Raw genomic sequence first — 15,435 nt, forward strand, 5'->3', positions numbered from 1 at the left:
CAGGACAGGACCTGGGCAGGTGTGTTCTTGAGGTGCCTCCTCGTCCAGCCGCCGTCACAGACAGAGCTCCCTGGGGGTGGGGGGGCGGGGGCGCACAGGGGTTGTTGCAGGGGAGAACAGGACCCATGGGGACTTGCCTGGGGCCGATACAGGCTGTAAACAACAGCCCCCAACGGGGGGCCGCAAGGGCCCAGGGCAGCGACCAGGCGGTGCTCCAGGCCGCCGGGCCCCCTTCTCAGCAGACCCCCAGGCCGTCAGCCCACCCTCTCCTTCCCTTCTGCGCCAGCAAGGCAGGCTTTGGTGTCTTCCCCCGCAACCCCAGGATTGTCCAAGGTCATCAGTGACTCTCCTCCCCAGACCCCGGGGTCAGACTGCAGGTGTCACTTACGTCACCTCGCGGCCAGACACCAGCTCCGGCCTGAGTCACCTTCCCTGGGTTCCAGAACGGTCACCTCCCGGGAGCCCTCCAAGCTCAGCAGCCACCACCTTAAATCTGGGCCTGGCCGTGAAGCCGGTGAGGGAGCACGGGGTGTGCGCTCAGAGGGGGGCCCCCGGATGCCATGCACACGTGGCGAGCATGCCACCGGGGGAGTCAGGGCCTCGCCGCAGCAGCTGGCAGGACGGCGTGGCCTCTAGTGCCGTGGCCCCTCTACCCGCCCCCTCGGGACGCGGCACTGCGACACCCCGTTTCTGTCTCAGCCCGTGTCCTCTCCCGACCCGGGCCCCTGAATCCAGCTGCCTGCTCAGCGAGTCCTCTGGCTGAGCAAAGCAGCGCATGTGACAAAATCCAACTGTCAACAGACCCCCTCGTGTCCTCCTCCCCTCCCTATCCCAGGAAAAGGCCGGGGCCTCCACGGGCTCTCGCCCAAGTTCAGACAGGGCCCTTCCCCTGGGCTGGGCCCTGCAGGAGGCTCTGCTTCCTACTGAAAGGGAGACTGGGGGAGTGGCCAGACACCCCCCCCCCCCCCCCCGCTTCTACCCAGCAGGCCCACCCCGCCCCCCAGGCCATGAGCCGCACCAGCGCCCCTCCTCCCCTCATGGCCACTCACTGGCAGCCTCCCCAAGCATCTCCCCCTGGTCCACACAGGCCAGGCTCGGGTCCCCGCTCCAAGGCCAGTAGATGGACACTGGGGACTGCCTTTGGCCAGAGGTTCCGCACCATGTGTGCACACGTGACCAGGGCGGCCCCACAGATGGACACTCCAGGACTTGCCAGGCCCCTGGCTACCCAGAAGGACAGCAAGGCCAACATCACAGCCATTCACACCCTCCTCCGGGAGGGTCTGCTGGGCCTCTGGCCCAGTGCTGCTCAATGAGGGGCGGGCACCCTGGTCTTGCCCTTACTGGGAATGTGCCCACACGCACCAGCCGCTCCGGGCCCTCTGAAGCACATGGTTAGCCTGACGGAGCTGAGAAGAGGCCACCGGGCCCATTAGAAGCGAAGGTCGTCAGGATTGAAGGGAGCCGAAGGCAGGTCCAAGGTGATGTCACAAATGCTTCCGGAAAACCCACCAGAGCCAAGCTTCCCATTCTGCAACCGCCCGGCACACAGGTTGCCCCACGCTGACTTTTAGATTGGCAAACTGATTACCACGGGTCCCACTCATTAAAGGGCTGCCGGTCCCAGCCAGCTCTACAAGCAGAAACACCTCAAAGACGAGGCGGAAACATTCAAGTGGATCCAGAACCCTCACTCGCCCTGTGGGTGGCCAGGTGGCTGGGTCAGGGCGGAAGCCCCTTCCTTTCCAGGCCTCGCCCGGAAATCCGGCACAGCCTCAGGGCCTCTCTGCCAAGGGAGAAGACGCCGGAGGAGGGAGAGGTGACGGGCCTGGGATGTCAGACCACCCGTCCCAGGCCCCCCTGCGGTGACCCCTCCGCTCCCTTTGAGTCCCCCACGGTCTGCTTTCCAGCTGGACCCCAACCCACAGACAGAGGACGAAGGACAGCAGGAGTTGGGCACAGGCCACGGGCCTCGGCCGAGCCCCTCAGGGGTCTAGTCATCTCTGCGCCCAGGCCCAGCAGGGTCCAGAACGTTCGTCAAGGGGATGAGCGAACGGCCTGAAAGCACTGCCTTGAGGACAGACTTCTGACCAGGAAACCGTACGATCGTGTGAACAGAGGGAGTCGGGACGGCACCACGGGGCGGCCCCCGCGTGCCAAGGGGTGGCGGCTGCTACTATGGTAGTAACATCGGCATCCTTTCTGTGATTTCCTGGTGGCTTCCATCACCGACTTCAAGGACCGAGGGAGGCAGTAGCCTTCAAGCGTGGGCCTGTGGTCAGGGTGAGTGGGCCTGGGGCATCATATAAAAGCCAAACACAAGGGCGCTGTCCCACTGACCCTGGGGGACCCCGCTGAGCAGGGGCCTCGCTGTGGGAAGGGAGAGGGTGTGAGGGTGAGCCACTCCATGTGACGCGGGTCCGTGCGGGACAGGGAGGAGGGTAGGACGACGACACCCGTGAAGTCGTATAATCTGTCACGTAATTGTGGCGCCGGAGCCCTGCAAGGCCTTTAATACTAAGAAAGTTTAGGAGCGCCTGGGTTGCTCATTCGGTTGAGCGTCCAACTTTGGCTCAGGTCACAATCTCACAGTTGGTGAGTTCGAGCCCCGCGTCAGGCTCTGGGCTGACAGCTCGGAGCCTGGAGCCGGCTTCGGATTCTGTGTCTCCCTCTCTCTCTGCCCCTCCCCACTTGTGCTCTGTCTCTCTGTCTCTCAAAAATAAATACATGTAAAGAAAATTTTTTTAAATAATAAGAAGAAAGTTTATGTAAAAAAGGAGAGAACCAGTCCACAAAAATTGAAAGCAAATTGGAACTAATGAACTTACCACACAGAAAAAAGAGTTACCTCTAGTGACAGTTAATGTACAGTATTTGTATTGATATGCCAAGCAAGACTTATTCTAAGGACAAACAAAAAAGAATAAAGAAATCTTGCATAAAGAAATCTTGCATAAAGAAATCTTGCATAAAGAAATCTTGAACGGCACTTGGGGATCCTATTGCTAACAGAAACACCGGCATTATTATTTTGAAATGATTGCAGACACATCATAGTAGGAAGCATGTGAGTAATTAAGTTACGGTCCTTAGGAAACAAGATTTTTAGCATGAGAGGAAAAATGAGGTGAAATTGCAAATCAAAGGAATAAGGTTTAAAACTGTAATCTGAATAAACCATCTAAAAATAAAGTTAAGAAGACAATTCCATTTACAGTAGCATCAAAGAGAATACAATACTTAGGAATAAATTTAACCAAAGAGGTGAAACACTGGTACACTGAGCACCACAAAAAACTTACTGAAATTAAAGACCTAAATAAATGGAAAGATATCTTGTGTTTATGGAGTCAAAGACTAAATATTGTTTTAAGATGATAATACTCCCGAGACTAATCCTCAGATTCAGTCAACCCCTTTCAGAAGCCAAGCTGGCTTCTTTGCACAAATTGACAAGCTGACTCTAAAATTCTCATGGAATTGCAAGAGACCCAGAGTGGCCAAAACAATCCTGAAAAAAGAAGAGTAAAATTTCAGAACTCACTACAAAGCGATGGTGATCAAGACAGTACAGAACTGGCGTGAGGGTTGACGGAGATCAATGGACTAGGACAGAGTCCAGAAATAGAACACGTGTCTATGGTCAACTGAGTTTTGACAAGCGTTCCCAAGACCATTCGATGGGCAAAAGATGGTCTTTTTAACGAGTGCTGCTGGGAAAACCAGTGTCCACATGCAAAAGAATGAAGCTTGACCCTCCCTTCAGACCATATACAAAAATTAACTCCAGATGGATCAAGGACCACGCGAGAACCAAAACTATAAAACTCTTAGGAAAAAACATAGGGGTAAACTTTCATGATCTCGGATTTGGTGGTAGTTTCTTAGTCATAAGGGTCGTAAGGGTCATAAGATCGAGCCCGTCATTGGGCTCCAAACTGAGTGTGGAGCCTGCTTAAGATTCTCTCTCTCTCTCCCTGTGCCCGTTTGCATTCTGTCTCTCTAAAATAATAAAAAAGAGAGAGATGAGATGAACAGGCAAAGATAGTACAGTGTTAGACCCAAATCCAAACATATAAATAATTATATTAAATATCAATAATCTAAACCACCAATTAAAAGACAGAGATCATTACACCGGACTGAGAAAAATCCAACATGCTGTCTATACAAATCTGCTTTAAATATAACTGTATAGGTAAATTAAAAGTTAAAGGGTGTAAAAGGATAGACTGTGGAAACACTAATCAGAAGAGAGCTGAAGTGGCTACACTACCATCAGATGAAGGAAAATGACCAGGGGTAAGTGGACAGTACATAATGATAAAAGGATCAATTCACCAAGTAGACAGAAACCTAAATGTGGGCTGTCTGGGTGGCTCAGTTGGTTAAGCGCCTGACTCTGGATTTCGGCTCAGGTCATGATCTCACCATTTGTGAGTTCAAGCCCCACCTTAGGTTTTGTGTTGACAGTGTGGAGCCTGCTTGGGATTCTCCTTCCCTCTCTCTTTGCCCCTCCCCTGCTTCGGCTCTCTCTCTCTCTCTCTCAAAATACATAAATAAACTTAAGAAAAACACACGTAAATGTGCATTCACCAAACAACAGACTTTCACAATACATGAAGCAAAAATGGATAGAACCGAAAGTTGAGATAAATTCACAATGATGGTTGTGACCTCAACCGTTCTCCCTCTGTGTCAACAGAACAAGCACAAGCAGATCAGCTCGGGAGGTAGAACTGCGCGCCAATAATGGACTGGTCCTAAATGACATTATCCTTTACACATGTGCATGGAACATTCTCCAGAAAGATCAGATCCCAGGTTATAAAACCAACCTAACAAACTTAAAAGAATTAAATGTACACAAAGTATGTGCCTGACCACAGTGGACTTAAAGTAGAAATCAATACAGAAGGGTGTCTTGAAAACCCCAGAGGCTCAGACGTTAATGCCCTTGTAAATCACACAGGGATCAAAGAAATTGCCTCCGGGGAAATTAGAAAACATTTGAAGTAAATGAAAAGTTTCAGTATCAAAATTATTTGTGGAATGCAGTTAAAGCAGGGCTTAGAGGGAAATTCATAGCATTAAATGTTTATACGGGAAGAGAATAATCCAAGCTTCCTCCTGAGTGAACTAGAAAAAGAAGAAACCCAAAACAACCAGAAAAAAAGTAAATCATAAGGATGAAGCCCAAATCAGTAAAATTAAAAACAGAAAAAATTTACACAAAATCAATGAAGTAAGAGATGGCTTTTTGGAAAAGTCTATTACAAAGATAAACCTGCAGCCAGGCTGATGAAGAAAAAAGAGAAGACGCAAATTACCAACAACAGGAGTAAAGACAAGGTTATCACGACAGAGCCCATGGACATTAAAAGGAAGAGTAGGATCTACACAGATTCAGATTCCACAATCTCAACGGATCGGCCAAGTCCCTGAAATCCACAAGCTATCAAAACTTGCCCAAGAAGAACTAACAACCCGACAACCCTCTATCTACAAAAGCAATTGAGTTCACGGTAAATAACCTTTCAAGGAAGAAAACTCCAAACCCAGAGCGTTTCACTGGCAAATTGTAAAAAATAGCTAATAATTAGACAACAACAACAACAACAACTCTACATAATCTTTCCAAGAAAGTAGAAGAGGGGCCCCTTGGTGGTTCAGTCAGTTAAGCGTCCAACTTCGCCTCAGGTCACTATCTCACGATGCACGGGCTTGAGCCCCACGTCGGGCTCTGTGCTGACAGCTCGAGCCTGGAGCCTGCTTCAGATTCTGTGTCTCCCTGTCTGCCCCTCCCCTGCTTGCACTCTCTCTCTCTCTCTGAAAAATAAATAAACATTGGGGCGCCTGGGTGGCTCCGTCGGTTAAGCGGCCGACTTCGGCTCAGGTCATGATCTCGTGGTCTGTGAGTTCGAGCCCCGCGTTGGGGTCTGTGCTGACCGCTCAGAGCCTGGCGCCTGTTTCAGATTCTGACTCTCTGTCTGACCCTACCCCGTTCATACTCTGTCTCTCTCTGTCTCAAAAATAAATAAACGTTAAAAAAAATTTTTTTAATAAATAAATAAATAAACATTTAAAAAATCGGCAGGGGGGACACCTTGGTGGCTCAGTAGGTTAAGCCTCCGACTCTTGATTTCGGCTCGGGTCGTGATTTGGTTTGTGAATTCGAGTCCCACATCAGGCTCTGTGCTGACAGTGCAGAGCCTGCTTGGGATTCTCTCTCTCTCTCCCTCCCTACCCCTCCCCCACTCGCGCTCTCTGTCTCTCAAAAATAAACTTAAAAAAAGGTTTTTAAAATGTTTTAATAAAACAGAGGAGATAATATTTTCCCATTTTATGAGGCCAGCGTTCTCTAACTCCAACAAGAGACAAAGATAGGACAAGATAAGAAGCTATCGAACCATGAACATCTATGCAAAATCTTCAATAAAACGTTAGCAGATCGAATCCGGCAACATACAGAAAGAATGAAAACATCACGACCGAGCACCATTCCTTCCCACAATGCAAGAGGGGCCTGGCATTGCGTCACTGCCCGCCCTGCCCGCCACACTAACAGATGAAAGGAAACCACAGGACACTCAGGAGATGCAGAGAAAACACTTGATAAAATCATCTGTTCGTGATAAAAACTCTCAGAAAACCGGGATTAGGAAGGAACTTCCTGAACCTGGAGATATTGTAAAAAAAAAAAAAAAAAAAATTAATTCATATTAGCCTCAAGTGATCGATTGCTGGTACATAGGAATTCAACGTTTTGTAGGTCATCTGACCTCCCCAGGTGGCCCTGGGAACGGCTCCTAGGTCTGCACAGGGCAGGGGCGGTTTGAGTTTTTCCTTTCCAACCTGTACGCGCTTCATCTCCTTTCATCGACTGAAATGGTTACAGGCGAAGACACTTGGTGTGCGGAGATGCGCTTTAAAACGTCCCAGAGAGAGAAGTGGGGTCTCGTGACGCCTGCTGGGCGCGAGCGCTGGGGGCCTCCGGCTCTTCTCTGCGCTTCTGTGTAGACTCGGCATAGTCTATAATAAAGGGTTTTTTAATCTATTACAACAACCCCAACACTTGGACGAATGGGAAAGGGACAAAGGCCATTAAACACACACACGACCAGCATTTCATCAAGGAAAACTGGCATCCTCACCAGCACATTCCGGCGAGCGGGTTTGCCCCCTGTGTGTGTGGAAGGGTTGGCTCGAAACGATGTGTGTCCCGGCTCGTTGAGTCGCTCCTGCCCGTGAACGCAGGGACTCACGTCTGTTTTCCCCTAAAGAGGGGAGGAAAGTCCAAACACGGGTCCACGCAGCCACGTGTTTAGAGTAGCAGGAAGCTAACTGAGGGGTGGCCAGCCCGGGCCCCTCGAGGTGAGCAGCCACGGCAAGTAGGGACGGTGTGTGAAGTGGGGGCGGGCAGCCGAGACCAAAGCTGCACGCGCAGCGCCCACGAGCACGTCTTCAAAGAGCAGGAAACACGGTAAAAGGGAAGCGGCGGGATGCACGCCGAGGTCCTGCTGTGCTGCGGGTTCCGGAACATGCTCTGGCTCCCTGCGCCTTCTCCAGGAGCGCGGCTTACTTTTGTCAGCAGAAAAGAACACGGGGGCAGCAGGATCCTTCCCGGGCCCCCAGGCGGGGCGGGTCTGGGTCCGCAGGGAGCCCACGTGGCATCCCTCCCACGGCCGGGGCCACAGCCCCCACGCCAGGGCTCCTGCCCCCTGCCACCCCGGCTGGCCTATGCCAAGTGCCGCCTGAGCTCCCGTGCTCCCCAGGCCCTGGGGCTGTGTGGCTCTGGGGAGGCGGGACCTTTGAATGTCCCGCAAACGGTGCGGCCTCCGCCCGTGCCCAGTAAAGTGGGCGGCCGGTGGGGGACAGGAGCGGGGCCATCTGGGCAGAGCCGAGGGGCCAACTGACCGCAAAGGGGAGACACCGACTTGCAAAGGCAACAGCCCTGCAGAGGTCAGGAAGTTCACGGAGGGCCAAGGTACCCAGACTCCTTGTGGGTCCGAGGCCGCTGGACAGAGAACACCGGGCTCCGAGCCACAGCCTGACCCTGTTTCTGGGACACGTGTGGGCACCCAGCCGCACGCCTCCCGGGGCCACCCTCTCAGGGCCCGACGCCCGAGAACCGGCTCACTCTGTGGTTTTAGTGGAGCAGCCCGGTGGGGGAGGGCCGTGTCCCCCAGGGCTGACCGCCCAGAGCAAGGCTCCCCGCAGCACCAGAAGGCCAAGGAGAAGCAGCACATCGGCCAGCAGCTGCTGTGGGGGACGCACCCAGGCACGGGGCCTGCCGTCACCCTGCTGGAGCTCACTCCAGGCGACTGCCTCTGTCTTGGCTTTTCCCCGAAGGTCACTCCCCTCCGGAGCAGCAGAACCGGTGTCTGTCATACCTCCGTTCCGCCAGCAAACAAATACATCAAGCCCTTTGGGCGGTCTCGGGGAAGAGCTGAGCCGGGGCCTTTAGGGGGTGCTGCCGGAGCAGAAAGGAGTGCGAAGCCGGGCGGTCGGAACCAGGCGACCTCCGGTGCGGAGGCCGTGGCGAGCTCGGCTCGGGGCCCAGCAGCGGCCGGCGGCCTGACGGGGGTGTGCCGAGCCCAGCGAGGAGGGGGACGCGGGCCGAGCCTCTGTGACCGAGGCCACGGGTTTGGGTTTTGTTCTCTGTGCGTCGTCTGGAAGACGCTGGAGCGGGTGAGGTGAGCCTTGGCATGCACGCCCTGGGTGTCGGGAAGCGGGGGGCCCTCACTGCAGAGAAAGATGGGAAGGCAGGTGGGGGGGCGGGGACCAGGGTGCCCGCCTCCAGCAGGACGGGCAAACACCCCTCAGCTGCTGGGCCCTGGGGTCAGAGACCCCATCCTCCAACAGCCCCACTGCGCGTGACCCCGAGGACCCCTGGTTCTGAGGGAGCCGGCTGGCGGGGGGCAAGGCCAGCAGGACAGGCACGCGTCCCAGGCCCGCCCGGCCCTCCTAGCACCTGTCCCCAGATTAGATTTCTCTTTTCTCATTACCGCGGTAATAGGTCCTTCAGACCTCATTCCAGCCCTAGATATTATCTGACCCGTATAATTAATTAATTATAGCCCAAATATTATAGATTATTAAAAATAGCATAACTAATAGTGTAATATCTCAAGCTGTCGACTTTAATAGTCAACATTGTCTTGGCCGCGCTTATCAGCCCGGGACACCCGGTGAGAATATTGATTCCGGGTAATTTTAGCCGTCATCTGCCATCCTGACGGGGAATTGTCAGGGCCTCACCCAAGCCGGGGCTCATTTGAAATCGTTAAACCGCCGCACGGCTCACAGTGGATCTTAATGTTCCTTTTTCTCCCCTTCAATATGTTTCAGCAACAGAGAGGAAAATAAATAGAGAAGTGGAGGGGGAAAGGCGGGGGGAGGGGGCGAGTCCGCTCTCAAGGGGAGGGGAGGAACGACTGATTTGTCTCTCTCCCTGGGGACCCTGCACTCGCACCGCAGCCCCCCACCCCCACCCCTCTTTCCCGGAGACCGTCCAGCGCCGGGGAGGCTGCGGAGAAGATCCACGCGCGCTGCAGCTCGGCCCGGATCCCAAAGCCCTGACTTTGCCGGCAGCGTGGCCCCCACCCCGGGCTGCGCCCCGGCGACCCCCGAGACCCACCCGCGGGCACAGGGCGCTCAGGCCACAGAGTCAGCCCCTCGCCGGGCACACGCGGCGCACAGACCCACACACGAGCGGGCACACGCACGCGGAGTCACGTGGACACCCCCCCACACACCCCCACGGAGCAGACTCATGCAGGGCCACACGTGCGCATGAACACACGGGCACATGCGTGTGGAGCGCGCACACCGTCCACCGGCGCGTGCACTCACTGAGGGCCTCCCGGGGGCCGGGTTAGGTCCGGGGGCTCGGAATGCGCGGGGGTGCCCACGGGGAGCCAGGACCCCGTGGAGTGACCTTGGAGAGGGGGCCTGGGGTGCCCACTGCCAAACGGCGTCGGCGAGGGGGGCCTCCGGAGAAGAGGGAAAGTGGAACCGCGAGCCCCTCCCGCCCATCGCCCCCCCCCCCCCCCCCACCGCTGCAAACCCATCACCAACTTCGCTTGGGGAAGGAGGGCAACTGCCAGCAGGCAGGCCGCAGGGACCCTCTCACACGCAAAAGACCCCCAAGGGGCGGGGTTCGGTGGGGGGGAGCAGTTGGGGCGTGCCTGAGTCTCCCCCCAATCCTCCCCATCCGGGTCCCACGCAGTTCAGCGGCTCACCGGCACCGGGAGCGCGCTCAACACCCCACCTCGGGGCGTGCTCACCCCGCCCTCACCCTACTCGCCCCTCCCCCACTCCCCCTGCGGGGGGGGGGGGGAGAGCACCCCCTGGAGCGGGGAGGGCGCCGGGGCAGCGGAGCTCCAGAATCGCTCCTCGGAGGCTTCCCTTGGAGTGTTACTCAAACTTCTAATTAGGATTCACGCATGTGATAATAATTTAATAATCAGGGAGCCGTGCAAGAGGCATTAACCTCAATTAAGCTCATTACGCGGCGTGACTGCCCCCACCACATGCCCTCCCGACCCCAGTGCGTCCTGCGGGGGTGACTGTGGCATATACGTGCTGGGCAGGAAGTTTCACTGCATGCATTTATTGAACTCTTTCTGTTTACCTTGCCTGGCCCTCTCCTCGCACCCCAGTTCCCGGTGCCCTCTCCCTTCTTCCTCCCTGGACGACCCGGCTCCCAGGACACTGTCCACCCTTCCTGACCAGGGAAGTGCCTGACCTTCCCACCCACCCTCACGACCTCCCGCCCCCTCTCAAGGCCTATCAGGTGGAAATTGAAGGACCGCTGGTGGCAGCCCGCTCTCCACGGTAACTGGATAACTGCCTACCCTCCTTGAGGCGGACCTGCCTACCTTGCCCATTTCCGCCCCCATGCCCACCCCCGGACTCACCCTGTCAGAGGTGTGGCATGGAGAGTAGCCCAATGCATGGTGGGTGAAGGAATGAGCCCCCCATAGGATGTGGGGAGGGGGGAGAAACACTGGTACCTGGGTCTGGGTGACTGGAGAGATGTCGCCCCGTGCTCGTGGGATAGGCGAGCAGTGGATAGGTCAGCTGGTGGACATATGGAGGTCTGGTCACAGAAACTGAGGCAGGTAAGCCAGGCGAGATGGGAACTGAGCAGACAAGTGGGCGGGTACTCCTCAGGCCACATCTTCTCCACTCTAGGGTGCCATGGGTGGGTTAAGGGTCCCACTTGTATCAGTCCGGTTTCTGCTACAACACCGCCGTGTAACAAACAGCCCCAAAGCTCTCGGTGGCCCACAGCCGTTATCCCCATTTCCTGCCCGTGGACCATGATCAGCTGCCATTGGGTGCCCCCCCCCAACTGGGCTCATCAGGTGGGGTTTGGGCGGGCTCCAGACCTTGATTCCTGGTCCCAGCTGAGGGAACAACAGTGTCCAGAGCATGATCTCTTCACAGAGGACAGTGGATGCTGCAAGGGGCAGAAGCACAGATGCTCTTAAAGCCTGAGCTCAGAGCAGGCTCCTGGTCCCTTCTGCCCACTGCGGGTCATGTGGCCAAAGTATAATTTCAGTGGGTGGGAGGTATACTTTCCCCATTGAAAGGCCGTGACCGAGTAAGGGGATGAAGGGAAAGAAAAACTGGTTAAATTATCCAGGGGCACCTGGGTGGCTCAGTCGCTTAAGTGTCTGACTCTCGATTTTGGCTCAGGTCATGATCTCACGGTTTGTGATTTCGAGCCCCATGTCAGGCTCTGTGCTGACAGTGCAGAGCCTGCTTGGGATTCTCTCTCTCTCTCTCTCTCTCTCTCTCTCTCTCTCTCAAAATAAAAAAAAAATGAACTTTTAAAAATTATCCAGTCTGTGATATTTCTGATTTAATTAGAGTTTTTCCCATTGGATGGGGCTGGGGGCAGGGGGGAGGGGCAAGAACGATTACTGTGAGGCGCCCATGTGCACAGACGCATCTTGGGTCCAGAAGTAAGCTGTGCACTGAGACACACAGCACAGCAGGGGTAACAATTCCTTCCCTGGGCAGGGACTTCCCATGTCGGTCTCCATGCCATCCCAACCTGTCACCCCTGGTGAGACCCAAGCAGAGCCCGGGAAGCATGGATTCGGGCACCTGGGATTTACTGAGGCAGGAGAAATCCAGGAGGCAGCGTAGGAAAGGCAGGGACAGAACACAGCAAGGATGCCTTCTGGAGAAGCCTCGTCTTGGCCTGATCTGCAGGGAGCCCTGGAGTGTAAATCCCGACAGCTGTCTAGCCTTGAAGGAGGGACAGTGTCCCCCCAGGTGTCTCTAGGAATGAGTCTCTTATCAGCGAAGGACAGTTCTGAGTAGCTCATGGGTCTGAGCTGGAACTCCTTACACTCCCAGCAGCAGGGGCAGGGATCCAGGTGGGAATCTGGGCAGAGATCTGGACAAGGATCTGGAAAAAGATCTAAGCAGGGATCTGAGTGGGGATCTGGTCAGGGGTCTGGCGGGGGACACCACCTTCATCCACTACACCAAGGAGAAAGTTAATCAGCACCAGACCCGTCTGTTGGTGGAGGACAGAGCCAAGGCGGCCAGGGCCCTGACTCCCCAGCCAGGGCCATCTCCCTACTCACAGGGGCCAGAGATAGACCGGGAAGTCAGACCACGGCGGGGCTGAAAGTAGAGTGTGTGGGCTGAAGTGCTTGCCCCACCCCCTCAGCACCGTGCCTTCTGATTTTCCTCGTCACTTTTTGCATTTTGCATTCCGCCTTTACTTTGATGGGGGACACAGAGCTGAGTGAGACACACACAGTGTCCGGGAGCCCACAGTCTGGAGCCAGAGCCACATGTGAACAGATAAAGACCCCGTGATGTGTTAAAACACGACAGAGTGGAGCTCGGGTTTTGGAAGGACACTCAGGAAGGTGTCTGCCTCCACACAGGGAAATCAGACAGCTCCCAGGGGTGCTGCCACTAAGGTAAGTGGGAATGATGCACGTGGCCAAGTGGCCAAGGGCACTGCTCAAAGAGGGAACTGCAGATGTAGGCACGTGCCAGGTTGACCACTGGGCTCAGGAGCTCTGGGCACAGGGCACAGGTTTAGGGACTGTGCAGGACAGCCTACAGGGTCCAGGGAGGAAGTCCTTAATGCCGGGCTGCAGAGCCCAGAGGCCAGCCCTAGACCCTGGCAGCCTTCAGGTATTTCTGGAAGAGGCATGTGATTTGATTTGTGCTTCAGGATGATGGAGAACAGACCGGAGGGCTAGGCTGTGGCAAGGGCAGTGAGGGGTGAGGGTATTCATCAGCGGGAGACTCTGACACCACACGCCCAAGGCATCCCCAGACCCCCTGCTCACAAGGGGTCTTCTGACCACCCACCTCAAACAGGGAGGCTTAGAGCATTCCCCCGGGTAAAAAATCTATAGAAAGCCCAAACTGCTGTGGTGATTACTGATGGCGAGAATGGCTGTGCTTGGAGCCCTGGGTACTAACAGAACTCTGTAGGTCAGGGACACAAGGTGGCTGTTCTGGGCAGGACTGAACCTGGACATCCTTGTCGCCCTTGTGAGGTGGACCAGTGGCAGGCAAGCAAAGCAGCTGGAAAGACCGAGGGCAAAAAGGGCCATTCTAGAGAGAGCCTGCAGTGGCAAGGACCCCTCGGGGCGCCCCACCTGGACTACCTTCCCTTTGGCATCTGGTAGCTGATTATGTCACTTTGCATCAGTAGGACTCGCATCCACATCAAAGTTCCACCACGTACCGGCTGGGTGACATTGGAGCATGTGATCAGTTGTCTTCATCCTCAGTTTGCCCATGTGTGAGGTGGTAATCCCCACTGCTGCCCTACCTTCTGGTCGGAAAACTCTCCGGAGCTAGGATGTCCTCCGTGGCCAAGGGAGGAAGCTGGCCACCACCTCCTCAGTGCTGATGTGGGAGTTGGGTGCCCTGCCCCCCCGCCCCCCCCCCCACAGCACCCTTGACTGCACAGCCCGAGAGCCACTTTCAGTTTTGATGATTCAGGATTTTGTCTTTGTTTTAAAGGGTTTAAACCTCACCTTTGCGTTTGACTGACTCCTTGCCATGATCCAGGCCCAGTGCTACGTGCTTTTCATCTTTGAACTCATGCAGCTTAGAAATAGAAGCATTCAAACCTGGACAGTGAAAACCTTGTAAAAATCCCTACCCTTTGGTTGGCCCTGGCTTGGCCAATGTGAATGGGCTGGGGGGTAGCACGCACTGTGCCCGGACGCCACACCACACACACAGCCTGCCGCCCTCGTCCTCCGGTGGGATATCCTAGAGTCCAGGGAAGCGAGCCAAGCTCGGGGCACAGATGTTACAGCAGGTGGACAACCGAGGAGAGTTTAGCGGTGGGTGGCAGTTTGCGCTGTCCGCGGTGCTGAACGCTCGAGCGCGCGGCGGGGGGGGGGGGGCGGCCGCCCGGCGGCGGTGCGCTGTCCGTGGTGCTGACGTGCTTTGGCTCTGTCTGTGGGTCTGAAGACGCCCTTGGTGCCGCGGCTGCGCGGTCCGTAGGGCGCAGGCAAACGCCCGTGTTTCCATCTCTTCTCTGCTGTTGAGTGTGGCGTACCCTTGCTCGAGAAGTCAGGAGACCCCAGGAGAGGTATATCTTAAAGAAGATGAATAAAGAAATCAATAACTAGAAAGTTCCCCTCTCGTTTTTCAAACTCGGGGTGAGCAAAATTGTTCCCCGAGGAGCAGAGGGGGTGGAGAATCCTCTTACCTCTCGCCTCTCCACGAGGAGGGAGGTTAAAAGCCTCCTGTTCTCATCCTCCTCCTCTGCCTCCTGCATCCTCCCCACAGGCGCACAGGAGGTTGGCCTATTCAGAGACACCAGCTCATCAGCGGGACTCGGCATGGACTCGAGGAGTCAGAACACTAATGTGTAGATGGAGGTGATAATGCCTTCCCTGCATATTTCACAGCGATGTTGGGAGGGCCCTGGGCAGTCTGGGGTGGGGGTACGCTTTGCATGAAACATTGTACAAAGCGGGGGTTATCCATCCATGTGCCCCTGTAGACCCCTGAATGTTGCTGCCCCTCCATCCTGCCCGATAAAGCTTCTCCAGCAAGAGAAGGGAGGACCCCCCACCCCCATGTACACGAAGGCTGTGATTGTGTTGTTACTCGACTCCCAAGGGGAAGGTATACAAATCACATAGAATCCAACAAATGACAGGTGGAGACACTGAGTAGGGGGTTCATAGGCACATATGTTAGTGGTGGGGTGTCCCACCTGCTCTTGTGCACCCCAAAGTCCCAAAAACTCCGGTGTTGGGAGAGGGTACGGCTGGAAGCTCAGCCCTCCCTGTACCTCTCCCTCCAACACCTCCCCTTCCTCTTCTGCATAACCTCAGTCCCCACCCACTACCGTTCCCTGGGCCACTTCTAAAACCTTTCAGCCCCAGTCCCTCCCCCAGATTTCTACACTTGTTCCGTGTC

General features: G+C 55.4%; 1 long non-coding RNA gene across 1 annotated transcript; it reads right to left on the reverse strand.

Annotated features, from left to right (window-relative positions):
* Positions 1-6,357: 6,357 nt before the first annotated feature.
* On the reverse strand, positions 6,358-14,345 carry LOC122237800. Its single transcript, XR_006216440.1, has 4 exons — positions 14,031-14,345; positions 11,397-11,467; positions 11,019-11,195; positions 6,358-7,032 (listed from the first exon to the last, which is right to left on the reverse strand). It is a non-coding gene; the product is annotated as an uncharacterized LOC122237800 (long non-coding RNA).
* Positions 14,346-15,435: the final 1,090 nt, after the last annotated feature.

The sequence above is a fragment of the Panthera tigris genome, chromosome B1 (assembly GCF_018350195.1).
Source record: "Panthera tigris isolate Pti1 chromosome B1, P.tigris_Pti1_mat1.1, whole genome shotgun sequence".
NCBI classification, from domain to species: domain Eukaryota; kingdom Metazoa; phylum Chordata; class Mammalia; order Carnivora; family Felidae; genus Panthera; species Panthera tigris.